The 7,656-nt window shown below is 32.5% G+C and overlaps 1 pseudogene; it reads left to right on the forward strand.

The window, feature by feature from the left end:
• The first annotated feature begins 5,430 nt into the window (after positions 1-5,430).
• Positions 5,431-6,758, forward strand: LOC149569487 (vacuolar-processing enzyme-like; annotated as a pseudogene).
• The last annotated feature ends 898 nt before the right edge of the window (positions 6,759-7,656 follow it).

The raw sequence follows: 7,656 nt of genomic DNA on the forward strand, positions 1-7,656 counted from the left end.
TCTAGGGGCAAAAAATCTGGTAAGTGTTGACAATAATGATGTTGCATATTTCAATTTCTTCAATTTAGCTAATTCTAAATCTTTAGAGAGATAGATTATGCTCAGTTTATGATAATTGAACATGCATAGCCATGTCTAATTTCTAAAACCTTAATCTCTTACAAGTTATATGCAAGCTCCCTAGCTAGGACCTTAATTATCTCTAAAATTCCCAATTGTGGTTTGGATTGCACTTGTGAATGGCAACTTGTGACATTCCCTACTAGGAGAGTGCCGATTCCTAGTGGTTAATCTTACATTACTGTACATATAAATCATATTAAATTTAGAAACAATTACTAATTCACAATACATACTTAAGGCTTAATTTCTTACTTTTCTGCTAATTACTCACCTTATAGCTAGTTATCTATTAGATAAATACCATTCTCCAATAATTCTAGTATCTAAATGTTTGATATACCATTCTAGCTATTTGCTACTGAAAAAAATACATAGCTTGAGAAAATGCAATGAAGTGTTTTGTTCGGTGTTAGCCTTGAAAGGTGTTAGCTAGGGTGATAGTATCTTACAAGATGAATATAAAATATTTAAAAGGTTTGGTAGACTATGGAGACCATAAGGAAACTTCTTTGTAACTTACTATACTTTTGTTTCCAATTTAAATCTATATGCAGCGTAATATGATCCGTGAAGCAACATCATTTTTGTTGGATGTTTTGAAGCCTAATTTTCTAGAACATGCGCATCTTCAAACTAAGGAGAGTTGTTGATATGATCATGAATCAACTAGCTTTTAAACCTAGTTTAAAAGTATGATAATGTGCAAAGTCTGGAAAGAGTGAAAATGTAACTATTTATACATTATTGATTGTAGAAATTACTGTGGTTTTGTCTTTTCTAATTTTATTTTCCTTGCAGGTTCTTGAGATTAATTTGGTCACTTTCCCTAATGTTGTTGATGCTATCTTGGCAAATGGAATTTTTAGTCACTATGACCATCCTTGTATAGCACAGTTGTGTGAGAAAGCTGGTTTATATATGCGTGCACTTCAGGTAAGTGATTTTTTGGGAGTACACTTGAGCTTTAATATAGATTGAATATTTTGTATGAAGTATTGTCTATAAGATTTTTTTTGGAAATATTTTTTAGGTTTACTCCATTTTTCCTTATTTCAAATGGTTTCTTAGGAAATATTTATGCATCACTAATATTGTAAGTTTGGTTACAACACTATACAGAGTTGCCTGATATCAAACATGTCATTGTCAACACCCATGCTATTGAGCCACGGGTCTATGAAACATCCCGTGCTCTTGAAATTGAATAGAAACTATTAATTCCCTTACTAATTCCAGAACTTTTTAGACCCTTGTCAAGTTCTTTGGGACCCTTTCTAGAGAGTGGGCATTGGAGTGCATGAAAGATCTCCTCCTTGGTAAAGTGGTGGATAGTGGCCCCAATGACCACATTTTCATCTATTACTTTGACCATGGAGGACCTGGAGTACTTTGTGAGTAACTATATTTGTTTAAAATTCTAATTACTATCTTTAATTATCTCTGGTGGAATTTCCAAATTGCCAATGAATACTCAAACTAAAGACAATCTAAAAGCTGAACATTTTTGCATTATTTTTTTAGAATAGATTTCTTGATTACTCTAGGTTGTATAACCCTCCATATACTAAATTGGATTGTTATTTAAAGAAGTTTCGATTGACATTGTCCCATTTATGATAGAGACATATCCCATGGTTTTTGAAGAGAGTAATGGAGAGGAGGAGGATGAGTATGTTAAAATTGCTTAAGAGAATTATTTGCTTGAGAAAATTTAATTTTTGCACAATGGTGTTTTTTATTTTCACGTAATTTTGAATTTTATTACCAACATGTGAATACTATTCTGTTGATGTTGAGAGAGTGCTAATGAATATAGCGATGATGAGGATATCAGGTGGAAGGTTCAGAGGGCAACAACTAAGTGTTTGTCTGCTATGATAACATCTCGTCCAGAATGCTATTAAAGCTGTATGAGGAGGTATGTGCTTTGAACCTTTCTCAATTTTAGCTAGGAGATATTTATCATTTTCATAAAAGTTGACTCTATTTGTGCTATACATTTGCCATATTTTTTGACCTTTGTGTGTCCAATAATTTTGGCTTAGTGTCTCTTCAGAGTTTATGGTTTACCTCTAAAGAGTGACAAGAATGGCCCTTTGTCTTTGTTAGAGTCAAGAGGATACATAAATTCCATTCCCTTGGCATAACACTAACCTGCTAATGTTATGCACAAATAGGAATAAATTGAGTTTGAAATGATATATATCAATTGCTATCTCATTTCAAAATGTGGTTAGCTTTAGGAATTCTTTTATAAGATGTTATATGAAATGATTGCTAGCTAACACCTACCAAGGAAAAATAACTTTCTTCTTCCCATAGTGAATCCTACTCAAGGTTTTGGCATTGTGAAGTGTAGCCCAGTTCTTTATGTGCCGATGGCAATACTGAGAATGCTAAGAGATGGCATGGTTACTCTCATTGATGTTATTTCTTTGTTGATAAATATATCTATTGCATTTTACTTGGTTTGTTAATTGGGAAGTAATCTAAGGGGAGAACACTTCATTATTTTTCCTAGTAAGTGTTTTTATAAATTTAAAATGATAGCATTATTTAGACTTGCACAGTACACCAAATTTTTCTTTGCTTCAATTATTGAACACAACAATTTTTTGATGTCCCTGCAAATATGTTAATAGTATTGAGATGAATATTTTTCATTCATTAATTTCTCAAAGAGATTAATAGTCTTATTTGGCATGTGAATGAGTTCTAAGGTTGCATAGAATTTTTTTTGCAGGCTTGCCCAAGGCTGTTAGAGAGATTCAAAGAGAGAGAAAAAAATGTTAAAGAATTAACATTTTTCTTTCATTTTTATTTAGGTGAATGATACCATTATTTTGTAATTTATGATTTCAACCTCTTGTTAATATTGCCGTAGATGGATGTGTTCAATGCCTTCATCAAGTTGCTACACCAGACTGGGAATGTGACTAAAGGATCTGAGGATCCTTGACATTCAAGGCAAGTAGTTAATGAAATATGTAGCCAAGATGTTTTGTAATGCTACAGATTTTTTTGAGATGGTATCCTATTAAAGGTTTGTTGGCTACCTTATGCATGGTAGTTTGACTTCCAACTGTGTTATTTTAAAGATATATGTATTGTTTAGTGAGAAATGTCTATTGACACTATCTCTAATTTTATGCTGTTAGTTATTGAGGCCTTTGTAAGTTGTGGAGAACATTAGATGAAATGACCCAGAATTAATGACATTATTAATCTTTGTATAATCTTGATAAAGCTAATACTTTGGTTATCTTTTTGAAAGCTCTAACAAGAAATAATGACATCAACTCACTGAGATTATATACAAAAGGGAATGAAAGGAGGAAACCCCCATCTATATGCATTGACATCAAAATAACCATTTGCATTAACTCACATGTTATGGAAAGTTCATAGTCATCTCAATACCAGAAGACCAAGGGTCCATTGACAAAAACCATGTTGAGGTAGAACTTTTGATGCAGTGTAAAAGTGTAGATATTGAGACAAGAGCCATCTTGATCTTTCTTGAAAATTGAAAGATTTTGTTTTGGAGACTTGTTTCTTGAACTCTAAGTGGCTTGGCAAAGATGATTCATTTGGTCTAGATAAAGGTTGTATAATTATATCACATGAATTTTCTTTTATTATACCAACAAGATATTGGTACTAGCTCATGATTTGGTCTTGAGTTAACATTGTGGAACAATGAACAAGGCTTGATATGGGAAATGACATCATCAGTTGACTGTTCATAATGAATATGTGGGAAGTTGTGTTAGATCATCCACACTTCACTAATAGGAAGAATCAAATGAGAATGGCTCAATGTTTTCCCATTTTCTCTGTAATTGTATTCTCTATAATAATCTTTGAAGATGTAGTGTTTTTTTGTCATGATTGAAAGGAGTGTTCATAGATATCATAGTTATTCTTCTCAAATTGTTTGGTTATTGGTCTTCCTTATAAAATCATAGCACAACAATCATGGTAATAGAACATTGGCATTTTTTTGTTAATTTTTTATAGCAACTAATCTTTAAACTAAATACAACTATCATGTCTTCTAATATAATAAATCTTCAAAATGGCTTACATCATTCAATATCTTGGCAACCCATAGTTGATGTTGAAGCAAGAAGTCCCAAAAATAGTTAAGTCTTTAAATAGACAGCTTAGGGAAAAATCTGTAAAGACTAAGGTGAGTTGTAAATCTATATGTGGGAAATAGTGATGCTCTGCAATACATATTACTCTTTTGTTTATAGTTTTTTTTGCATAGAATAGAGGCCTTGTGATTTATCTTCCTAATTTCCTTGTATTTTTAAATTAGTGTAAAAATTTGCAACTGCTATCCTGATCCAAGAATGTTTATGCAGGTTGGGACATTTTTAGTGTTGAAGGAGCTCGTGGTTGTGGTACCTAATTGCTTAGCTGATCATATAGGCTTCCTAGTGCTTGGAATTGAGAAAGCACTTAATGTAAGATAAAGAACATGTGCTCAAGTTATCCATGTTGGACATTTTTACATTATTTTTCAGAATAGATTTCCTGACTACTCTAGGTTGTATAACCCTCCATATACTAAATTGAATTGTTATTTAAAGAAGTTTCGATTGACATTGTCCCATTTATGATAGAGACATATCCCATTGTTTCTAAAATTGTCATAGTAGTGAATTTTAACCTCACTTTTTACAAATTCTCTACTGGACCAGTCAGATTCATTGGGCTTGTTTCCAGAAAAATAGTATTCCTACCCTAAAAGAATCTATGCATATTCTTGATAGTACTCTTAATATGTTCCTCCGAATGCTTTTGCAATAATTTGGAATAGCTTAAAACTCATGCAAGAATGGAATCAGGCTTAAGTGATTCCATGTCACTTGTTTAGTAGGCTTAATATGGTCGATCATTTATTTATTGTCTTTTGCAGAACAAGATGCATTTTCAACCATCTTAGATAGGGAAAACTATGCATATTCCTCCAAATGCCCTAATGTGTTCTCCTGTATGCATTTTTAGATATTTGTAACATGTTAGTCATAAAAGAATGGAATTGGTCTTAAGCCATTCCATGTCACATCCTTTGTTAACTTAATATGCGTAATCATTTAGGCTTTGATCCGTAGTCCATTAGACTAATTTGTCTCATGGATGTCATTAAAACTCTTCATTCATTCATTTATTTATTGTTTTCTATCTACAACTGTAGCTTTTTACTGGAAATCTCTAATGTTTTCTGCTTGAAGTCTCCATCATTTGCGGCAAATACAATTCTATTATTTTTCTAATCATTTTTTAGAAGAAATCAGTATGACTTATGCAGCTATGATACATAGAGATGATGGTGCTGTTGGTTGTGATTGCAGGCATGCCCACCCTTATCTTTTTGCAAATGACTTCATTGAAGTCCTAAAGAAAAAACATGCTTCTGGCACATTTAAAGAAATGGTGAGGAAATACAACCACTTAAGAAATGCAAGACTATTTTTTTTTCCTCATTTTTGAAGAATTAGCAATGCACTTTAAGTCCACGTTCAGTTGTCTTTCTTTGGTGGCTCATTGATTTAACTGTGTGAAAGCATTTTTAAAGGTCTTCTACCAAAAGGTCTGAATATCTACTCTGCAATAGCTGCCAGTGCAGAAGAAAATAACTGGGGAACTTACTGTCCTGGAATGTCCCCCTCACCCCCTTAAGAGTATTTCACATGCCTTGGAGATTTGTATAGTGTTGCATGGATGGAATATAGGTTAATATTTTCTCTTTCAAATAGCAACAATTAGTCAAATAAAATTCATTTTATGGGTAGTCTTGAGCACCCAACTCTTTACTAATTTAATGTGAATGGTAGTGAGATGCACAATTTGGAGATAGAAACAATAAAGTAGCAGTACCAAATGGTAAGTAGCTTCAAAAAGATAGGAAGGTTTCCTTGAGTTGGATAATCTATGCATATAATATAAGTGATAACATTTCATGGCCCTAATTTATGTTAAATGCTATAGAAATTTGTTTCTCAAGTCTTAGTTAGGGGATTGACTCAATGAAACTACTTAGGACATTTAATTTGGGGTTTGAACAAGCAAAACACTAGTTAGACTACACTTTCTTTCTGGCTTTAAGACATGTCACACTTACTTCATGGGGTTTAATATTTATGTTTTCTTTTTCTATTTATCACATTCATGTGTAAGTGCCAATTTTCACTTTCTAAATTTTATAATTGGTTATGGTGCTAGTACTACCATGAATAGTTCAAGTTTTTATTGAAATTAGTAAATATATTAGAAAGACAACTTCATTTGATCCTATTTTTGATAAAGTGGAACTAGAAGGTGCTTGCTATTTCTGAAGTGCATATATTGATACAAAAAATCATTAACAGGTTAAAATGAGGACATCATATCATAACACATACATGAATGGAACCCACGTAATGCAGTATGATGACATCCCTATCAACAAAGAGCATTTGTTTCTATACATGGGAAGTGACCTTGAAAATGCTAATGCTACTTTCACCTTTGAAAATGGGATTGAAGAAGTTTTTGATGAAAAGGAAGCAATGGCTATAAACTAGCAGGATGCAGACCTTCTTTACCTATGGCAAAAGGTGGTAATCATGTCTCTGTTTGTATGAAAAGTGTTTTGATTAGTTACCATCAATGTTTTTCAAGCATTCTATAAAATAATTCACATGCCTTACGTATGATTTGGAATTTTGCATGCATCTTGCACTCTCTCATCTGACTAATGATGGATTACAGAGAGTGATCTGAATTGATGATGCTAAAAAACACACACAATCAAATCCAAAATAAACTTGCATTACAAATGGATTGTGGAAATCTGATATTGTTAATTTTGCATGCATGTCTACTAGCACATATATGTTTAAGTTGTGATTGTGCTAGTAGACATGCATGTAAAATTAACAATATCAGATTTCAACAATCCATTTGTAATGCAAGTTCATTTTGGATTTGATTGTGTGTATTTTTTAGCATCATCATTTTAGATCACTCTTTGTAATCCATCATCAGTAGGATGAGAGAGTGTAGGATGCATGCAAAATGTCAAATCATATGCAAGGCATGTGAATTGTTTTATAGAATGCCTAATTTTTTTTTACACCCAAGCGTTGGTCAAAATTTTGACCAATGCCTAGTAGTTTTCTACCATCATTGGTCAAAATTTTAAACAACGCCTGGGTGTTTTCTAGTAGGCATTGGTCAAAATTTTGACCAATGCCTAGTAATTTTTGACCAAGCATTGGTCAAAATTTTGACCACTGCTTGGTAGAACTTGCACCATACCTTTGGAAGGTTTTCCACCAATAGATTGGTTAAAATTTTGATCAACTAGTATGTTGGTCAAAATTTTGATGCAAAAAAAATTGACCAATTGGTTGGTCCAAATTTTGGCCAACTTGGGTCAAAATTTTGACCAATAATGGTTGAAAAATGGGCCCAAATGTACTAGTGATGACTCTTAAAAAATTATGCCAAATCATCCATAAAATGAAAAATACGAAAAGT

The sequence above is a fragment of the Cupressus sempervirens genome, chromosome 3 (assembly GCF_028749045.1).
Source record: "Cupressus sempervirens isolate cs-2001-9-10 chromosome 3, ASM2874904v1, whole genome shotgun sequence".
Lineage (NCBI taxonomy): Eukaryota > Viridiplantae > Streptophyta > Pinopsida > Cupressales > Cupressaceae > Cupressus > Cupressus sempervirens.